Raw genomic sequence first — 9,058 nt, forward strand, 5'->3', positions numbered from 1 at the left:
CTTATGGTATGCCTGCATCTATGATACAAGGCATACAAGGCACGTGTTCGACGTTCCCTGAAAATGTTCCCCCATTCAGCATACCCCCTTTTGGGGCAAATGGAACAATGTTAAACTTGGGGAGTCGAGTTAGTCCCCCTATTCCTGGATCTAGTTCACAAATTTATTTATCTACAGGTATGAATAATGGTTCACTTCAAGCCATTAGGCAGCAAGTAGATGATAGTAACCATGAAATGGTTAACATGCTATCTCGACAGATAGGTGAGCTAATCAACCCTGTGCTCCAAAATAATAATGCCAACAATCAGCATTTGGCACGACAGATGGATCGTTTGGCAACAGCCCTGGGGGCACCAGTCGAAGTCCAACCGGCACCAGGGATTAACCAAATCCCGTTGCCTAACCATGTCCCTGCTCCGGCGCGCTATCAGGCGCCGCAACACCAAGAGATGAGGGCAAACCCTTTGTACGAGGCAGTGCAGCCACCATTGCAAAATGTGTATATGGTAAACAGGGAAGAACACGCTGATGGTGTGCTAGAAAGAATTCGACACCAGAACGCTGGGGGGCAACAAAATGTTGCTGCTGTGGTGGAGCAATTGTTGAACCAACATGGTTTCAACGTGGGTTTCGCGAATAGACCCCATTTTGTGTCAGCCTTTACAGAGGAGGTTCTCGAATCAGAACTTCCTCGAGGCTGGAAGGTCCCCAAATTCACTAAGTTCTCAGGGGATTCAGGAGAGTCCACAGTAGAACACATAGCCAGGTACCAAATCGAAGCAGGAGACTTAGCCATCAATGAGAATTTGAAAATGAAGTACTTCCCGAGTTCTCTAACCAAAAATGCATTTACCTGGTTCACCACCCTCGCTCCTAGGTCAGTCCGTACATGGGCCCAGTTGGAAAGAATTTTCCATGAACAGTTCTTTAGGGGAGAGTGCAAAGTAAGTTTGAAAGACCTGGCTAGTGTCAAAAGAAAGCCAGCAGAGTCTATTGATGATTACCTAAACAGGTTTAGGATGCTTAAATCTCGATGCTTCACCCATGTTCCTGAACACGAGTTAGTTGTCTTAGCCGCTGGTGGTCTAGAGTATTCCATTAGAAAGAAGATCGACACTCAGTATATTCGAGATATGTCTTTACTCGCAGATAGAGTGAGGCACATCGAAATGCTAAAGGCCGAGAAGTCAGAGGAAAGGGCCAAGACCACTAAGTGGCCAAAGAAAGAGAAGGTAGCGTACATAGATGCGGATTCAGTAGGTCAGAATCCATGTGTCTATCGAGAAGTCCCTGCGGACGTCGATTTGAATGACGTCAATCTGGCTGAACTTCAGCCAGGGGGTCCTTATGTGTGTAAAGCATTGAAACCACGAGAAAACAAGCCTGGGGAGGAAAATCCCAAGAACACGATTCCTGCTGTAAAAACTTATACTTTTGATGTGGCCAAATGTGATGCAATCTATGATATACTTGTGTCTGATGGTTTGCTTGTGGTCCCCAAAGACCAAAAACTTCCTTCTCCTGAACAAAGGAAAGGGAAGAAATATTGCAAATATCATAACTTTTTTGGTCATTGGACCTCACAATGTGTTCGTTTCAGGGACCTCGTGCAGGGGGCATTGGACTCAGGAAGGCTCAAGTATGACGAAAAAGCCAAAAGTCAAATGAAGATTGACTCCGACCCACTGCAGGTAGCTGAAGCCAACTACGTGGAACCTTTCTACATTGGCATGGTTGACATTTCCGAGAAGCTGAATCTGGGCCTGACACTCGAGGAGGCAAAGGAGGAAAACACGGCTGTCGAAGAACCAGACGTCGTGAAAGAAGTGAACTTGGAAGAGGCTTACCCCAAGGCTGGAGAAACCCTTGTCGAGTTTCTATCCCGCAGCAAAGACGGCGAGAGGGAGGTTATGTTGTGCCCTCGATGCAGCGCTGTTTTCGACAAATCCGCAGCCAAGGCCTATCAAGATTCAGAAATGAAAAGGCATTATCAGAAGAAGGCTCCTGTATCCAGGAGACTGAAGTACCCTCATGAGGAGTGGGTCGAAAGAGACCAGGAACTCGATGGCCATAAAGGCCAAAAAACAAGCAGTAAAGACAAAACCTACCTCCCCAATGCTGGATTGCCAAGAAACCAATGGTTCAGGCCAACGCCTCCAAGGCCAAAACCATACCCTAAGTGGCAGAAAATCGACTTAGGCCAGGGATCCTCTTACATCAACAATTCCCGTGTGTCACGAAGCTACTCCTATGGCTCTGAGAACTACTATGCCCCTGAACAGATGACCAGGACTCAGTTCAGGCGTTTTTTGAGGAAAAGGAAAGCTGAGAGGGAAAGAGGTGGCAAGTTCCGTTCACTATGGGACATAAAGCCAGAAGATAACTCTCGCAATGAACCTAATGTGGCGTCGATTATCAACCAGCTGGATCACGCCATCAAACAGGGAGCAACCATACCATCAAATCCAGCTAAGGAAAAAGGGAAGAATGTCGTCGAGGATGAGGATGAAGACATGCTCGAAGATTTCGACGACAGTGAGGGAGAAGAGCTCAACATCATCTGCATCGTGTCCATCCTACCTGCAGAATTCGATAGAATCTCAGAGGTCACTGAAAGTGAGGAAGACTACTATGTCGACGACGAACCAGATGACAATCCTTTGTGTTATTATGTGATGCAGAGAGGATCCGTCGAAGATGAAAGAGCTATCTTCCAAAGGCCAACCGAACAAATGAAGAGCCATTTGAAACCGTTATTTGTTTGGGCCAGAGTCGAGGAGAAGGGTGTTAACAAAGTCCTTGTCGACGGGGGAGCTGCAATTAACCTCATGCCCGGATTTATGCTCAAGAAGTTAGGAAAAACTGAAGCGGATCTAATCTCACATGACATGGTACTTTCCGATTATGAAGGAAAGACAGGTTCTTCCCTAGGGGCAATCATGTTGAACATAACCGTAGGAACAGTAGCCCGTTCCACATTGTTCATTGTAGTCCCTTCGAAGGCCAATTACAATTTGCTGCTAGGAAGAGAATGGATTCATGGCGTGGGGGCAGTGCCTTCAACCTTACACCAACGTATATCCATTTGGAAGGCTGATGGAGTTGTCGAAAATGTACAAGCAGATCAAAGCTACTATTTAGCAGAAACAAGTTATGTTGGTAAGAAGAATTTCGAGAAGAGTTTAGCCACAATTGCTCCTTTAGACACAGTGGCTAGCCAGTACTTCAACCCCTACTCAGAGTACTCAGTAACGTTGGACCCCATCCGGGGCCTAAACCTCAATGAAGCATGTAAACCTGATGCCATGAGTGGATGGCACAGTGATGAAGAGAAAGATGCCACTGATGGGTGGCAAGCCAATGATAAAGATGATTAATTCGAGCATGGCTCGAATTTCGGCTTACGCAGCCGAAAACAAAATAAGAACGGCCTTGGAGGCCGAGAGGATGGCCAAAGAAATGGCTATCAACGAAGCTAATGTCTCAATCCTGCCTGTCGAACTGACACCTCAGGAGGAGACAACAACAAACAAGGATGATACGTGCATAGAAGTAAACAAGCAGAGTGCCGAGGGATGCGGATTCGAGGACCTTTGCAATCTGAGGCTAGATTGCATCTATGATGACGGCCCATTAGGCTTCGAGAAGCCAGTGGTCGAATTGTCCAAGAAAATGGAAGCGCAAGATCCTTTAGAAGAAGTAGACCTGGGTGATGGCTTAGAAAAGAGGCCAACGTATATTAGTGCTCTCATTGACCCGGAGCTAAAAGACAGGATGGTGAAATTACTCAAGGAATTCAAAGACTGTTTCGCTTGGGATTACGATGAAATGCCCGGCCTCAGTCGAGAAGTGGTGGAATTGAAGTTACCCATCAAAGAAAACAAGAAACCAGTCAAGCAACTGCCCAGGAGGTTCCATCCAGATGTGTTGGTGAAAATCAAGGAAGAAATCGAAAGACTCCTCAGGTGTAAATTTATCAGAACAGCTCGATATGTGGACTGGTTAGCCAACGTGGTTCCAGTAATCAAGAAGAATGGGAAGATGAGAGTTTGCATAGATTTCCGAGATCTTAACGCCGCCACTCCAAAAGACGAGTATCACATGCCTATTGCTGAGATGATGGTGGATTCAGCTGCAGGTCACGAATACTTAAGCTTGTTAGATGGCTACTCAGGCTACAACCAAATCTTCATAGCAGAAGAGGACGTGTCGAAGACAGCTTTTCGATGTCCTGGTGCCTTAGGGACATACGAGTGGGTGGTCATGCCATTTGGGTTGAAAAACGCTGGCGCGACCTACCAAAGGGTAATGAATACCATTTTTCATGATTTTATAGAAACCTTCATGCAGGTTTATATTGATGACATTGTGGTGAAATCCCCATCACGGGATGACCATTTGTTGCATCTAAGGAAATCCTTTGAGAGGATGAGAAAATATGGCTTGAAGATGAATCCCCTTAAATGTGCCTTTGGTGTTATTGCAGGTGATTTTTTGGGTTTTGTGGTGCACAAAAAGGGCATCGAAATCAACAAAAATAAAGCTAAAGCCATTCTCGACACAAGTCCACCAACCAGCAAGAAGCAACTACAATCGTTATTGGGGAAGATTAACTTCCTAAGGAGATTCATTACCAACCTCAGTGAAAAGACCAAGTCATTTTCTCCGCTTCTTCGACTAAAAAAGGAAGATGTGTTTCGCTGGGAGGCAGAGCACCAAAAGGCATTCGATGAACTCAAGAAGTACTTATCCAATCCACCTGTAATGGTACCACCCATCAAGGGGAGGCCAATGAAGCTGTATATTTCTGCCACAGATGAAACCATCGGGAGCATGTTGGCTCAAGAAGATGAAAATGGCAACGAAAGAGCCATATTTTATTTAAGTAGGGTGTTAAATAGCGCAGAAACTCGATACACTATGATCGAGAAATTGTGTCTATGCCTATACTTCTCTTGTGTAAAGTTGAAATATTATATAAAGCCAATCGATGTAATGGTTTTTTCTCATTATGATATAATAAAGCACATGTTATCCAAACCAATCTTGCATAGTCGAATTGGTAAATGGGCTTTAGCCCTAACCGAATATTCATTAACTTACACCCCATTAAAAGCGATTAAAGGGCAGGCGGTTGCTGATTTCTTGGCAGATCACACCATGCCTAGAGAGATCATAACCTATGTGGGCATACAGCCTTGGAAGTTATACTTCGACGGTTCCAGCCATAAGAATGGAACTGGAATCGGGATGTTTATCATGTCCCCGCAGGGCATCCCCACTAAATTCAAATTTAGGATCAAGAGTAATTGCTCGAACAATGAGGTCGAGTATGAGGCACTGATATCAGGCCTCGAGATCTTGCTAGCGCTCGGGGCAAAGAATGTTGTCGTGAAAGGAGATTCTGAGTTGGTAGTAAAGCAGCTTACCAAAGAATACAAGTGCGTTAGTGAGCATCTAGCCAAATATTATGTGAAAGCGAGCAATTTGTTGGCTAAATTCGATGAAGCTGGAATAGGACATGTTCCTAGAATAGAGAACCAAGAAGCCAATGAATTGGCGCAGGTTGCTTCTGGGTATATGATAGACAGACTAAAGTTAACGGAGTTAGTCAAGATCAAAGAAAAACTGAGTCCTTCAGATCTCGACATTATGGTCATTGATAATCTAACTCCTGACGATTGGAGAAAGCCAATTGTCGAATACCTGCAGAATCCAGTGGGGTCAACTGATAGAAAAGTCAAGTATAGAGCTCTAAGTTACACCATTTTGGGCAACGAGTTGTTTAAAAAGAACGTCGACGGCACACTGTTGAAATGCTTAAGCGAAGACGACGCATTTATAGCAGTATCGGCTGCTCACGATGGCCTGTGCGGTGCTCACCAAGCAGGGGCCAAAATGAAATGGATTCTATTTAGACAAGGTTTGTATTGGCCAACTATCATGAAAAATTGCATCGAGTACGCAAAAGGTTGTCAAGATTGCCAAAAACACTCAGGAATCCAGCATGTGCCAGCTAGCGAGTTGCACTCTATTATCAAGCCATGGCCTTTTAGGGGATGGGCAATAGACTTAATTGGCGAAATTCACCCAGCTTCATCAAAGCAGCACAAGTATATCATTGTGGCAGTCGACTATTTCACTAAATGGGTCGAAGCCATCCCACTACAAAACGTAACACAGGAAACGGTGATCGAGTTCATACAAAACCACATTGTATATCGATTTGGATTGCCAGAGTCCATTACAACTGACCAAGGCACAATGTTTGTGGGACGCAAAGTGGCAGCCTTCGCAGAATCTTGGGGCATCAAGCTTTTGACCTCGACCCCTTACTACGCTCAGGCTAATGGCCAAGTAGAAGCAGCCAACAAAGTCTTAATAAGCTTGATCAAGAAGCATGTGGGTCGAAAACCAAAAAGCTGGCATGAATCTTTAAGCCAAGTCCTATGGGCTTACCGGAATTCACCAAGGGAAGCGACAGGAACGACGCCTTTTCGACTGGCCTATGGCCAAGAAGCCGTATTGCCCGCAGAGGTATACTTGCAATCATGTCGAATTCAAAGGCAAGAAGAAATCCCAAGCGACGTTTACTGGAATATGATGCTAGATGAAATGGTCAACCTCGACGAAGAAAGGCTCTTGGCATTAGACGTCTTAACAAGGCAAAAGGATCGCATAGCTAAAGCATACAACAAAAAGGTTAGAGATCGATCTTTTATTACAGGGGATTATGTGTGGAAAGTCATTCTCCCAATGGATAAAAAGGATAGAGTTTACGGAAAATGGACCCCCAGTTGGGAAGGGCCATTTACAGTCGAGAAAACGTTACCCAATAATGCTTATGTGATCAAGGAATTGGGCAATCAGAGTCAATGTGTTACGATAAATGGCAAGTATTTAAAAGCATATAAGCCAATGTTGCACGAATGTAAAATCGAATGAAACATGAACGATAAAATTGCCAAATTATATTCATTAATCGAAAAACATTACAAGTATGGCAAAATACAAGTAAAACTAGAAACCTAAAAAGGAAAAATGGCTCTGTATCCGTCATATTTAGCTTGCATAGGTGCTAATCGACCCGCCAGCGCCACCATCTGGCCCTCGAGTCGAGCCTTCTTTTGACGAGCAACCAGGTCTTCAAGGGAGGCTGCAAGAATCGCCACAACTGACTGAACAAGACCTTCAGGATCTTGCTGATCCAAAGAGGCCTGGAGAAAATCGAATTTATCCCTCCACTCATCTATTTGGTGTTCTTGAAAGAACACCATTACTGAAAGTTCCCGGAACTCTTCAAACAGAGGCTTGGCCTCCAAGAGAAGCCCTTGGAACTCCTGAAGAAGAATTCTAACGCGCGCAACGATTGGCCTATGAAGTAGTTGATCAATGAGCCCTAAAAGCTCATCAAGGCCAGCAGAGGAGTCATACAGGTTCTGGAAAAGGTTCTCTTGGAAAGCCAAGTCCTTGATACGGCGAAGAATTAGTCTGCTATCCATGGTGAAGAATGAAAGGTTCTTGGATCGCAGAAAGAAGGGAAGAATGGAAAGAAAAGAGTTGCTGTTGAGAGACGAGTAGAAAACTGCTTCATTTATAGTAGGGAAGTAACAAACAGACGTATTAATGCAAGTATGCAGTTACCAAAGCGTCAGCCAAACACGGCAAGCCACGTCAACCACTACCACAAGTGAAGGAATTTCTTGAGTCGTTGAACAGAAACGTGATAAAAGCGTTATAAATTATCGTGGTTTTCCAAGAAACTTGGGAGTTGAAAGGTTAGATCAAGCACCAAGTCAAATGGTGAGGCTTAGCAATTCAATGCAAAGAGTAATGTAGCGAAAGCTAATTCAACGATAAAATGTAAATCGAGAAATAAAGCATGTCGAGCATTGCCAATACAAAGTCATTCATAAATTAAAATCGAATAGAGTTACAGGACGGGAATGATAAAGTTGGCAACAAAGGCCATAATAGATCCATGGCCATTACAGTAAGGCAACAAATATTGAAGCCTAAATTCTCGACTTGAAGGCTTCAAGCTGAACCCCAGCAGCAGCAATCCTACAATCCAAGCTTTGCTTCATACGCTGTTCCGCTGCTACTTCTTTAGAAAGTTGAGATGTCGAGAGCATCACACCCGTGCACTCAGCAGCCAGCGTATTCAGTCGCGAATTCACGGCTGGGCCTTCATCAATCAACATAGCCTTTTGCTTCTCGAGTCTGGCTACCTCCCTGTGAAGCTCATCTAGTCGAGCATCAACACTCGACAACTCAGCTGCAATAAGGGTCCTCCTAGCAGTCAGCTTAAGAACCTCTTCTTTTGCGGGCAATAGGCCATTGGTATTGGAAGCCACTTGTGCCTTTTTAGTCTCAATAGATTGCTCCACTGCAATGGCTTTGTCAAGTGTGGCCACAATATCGACCACGAGAGTTTGCAATTCGACGAGAGCATCTGCCTGAATTTGATCAAGTTGTTGGCTTAAGAGAAAGGCAAGCAGTTCTTTCACTTCTTGGCCTAATTGAGGATTGACTCGGACACTGCCAATGAAGCCAGCATCGAAAACCAGCCCTTTTAACTTAACAAGAGCCGCTTCAATCCGGTTATCATCGGGCACTCCACCAGACTGAGCAGTCTCAGCAATTTCAGCTTGGCGCGGCGGAGACTCGAGATCCAAAGTACCATCAAAGAAGCTCTGGAAGATGGAAAGAGGGTCCTCGACTAAAAGAGCACTGAGCCTTTCACTAGAAGTATGAGAAGAAGCAGCCGTCTTAGAAGAAGCTGAACCTCCCTTAGCATGAGGAGAGATCAGAGCGGCTCTGGCATCTTGTTGAATTCGCTGAGGAGAGAGTCGAGGCTGTTGAGGAGAAGTTTGAAGCTGTCGAGGAGGAGGTTCAGAATGAGCAGAGGCCAGAACATCAGCCTTGGGTGGGGGCATTACGCCAATCACTTGGTCAGGCTGAATGATTGGATCCTCACCACCCTGCACCTCATCATGCAGTATATTTTCTTCACGAGCAGGGGAAGGCAGGTTCTGCATATCCTGTGGAGGAA

This window comes from Lotus japonicus, chromosome 6, assembly GCF_012489685.1.
Source record: "Lotus japonicus ecotype B-129 chromosome 6, LjGifu_v1.2".
In the NCBI taxonomy this organism is placed as follows: Eukaryota; Viridiplantae; Streptophyta; class Magnoliopsida; order Fabales; family Fabaceae; genus Lotus; species Lotus japonicus.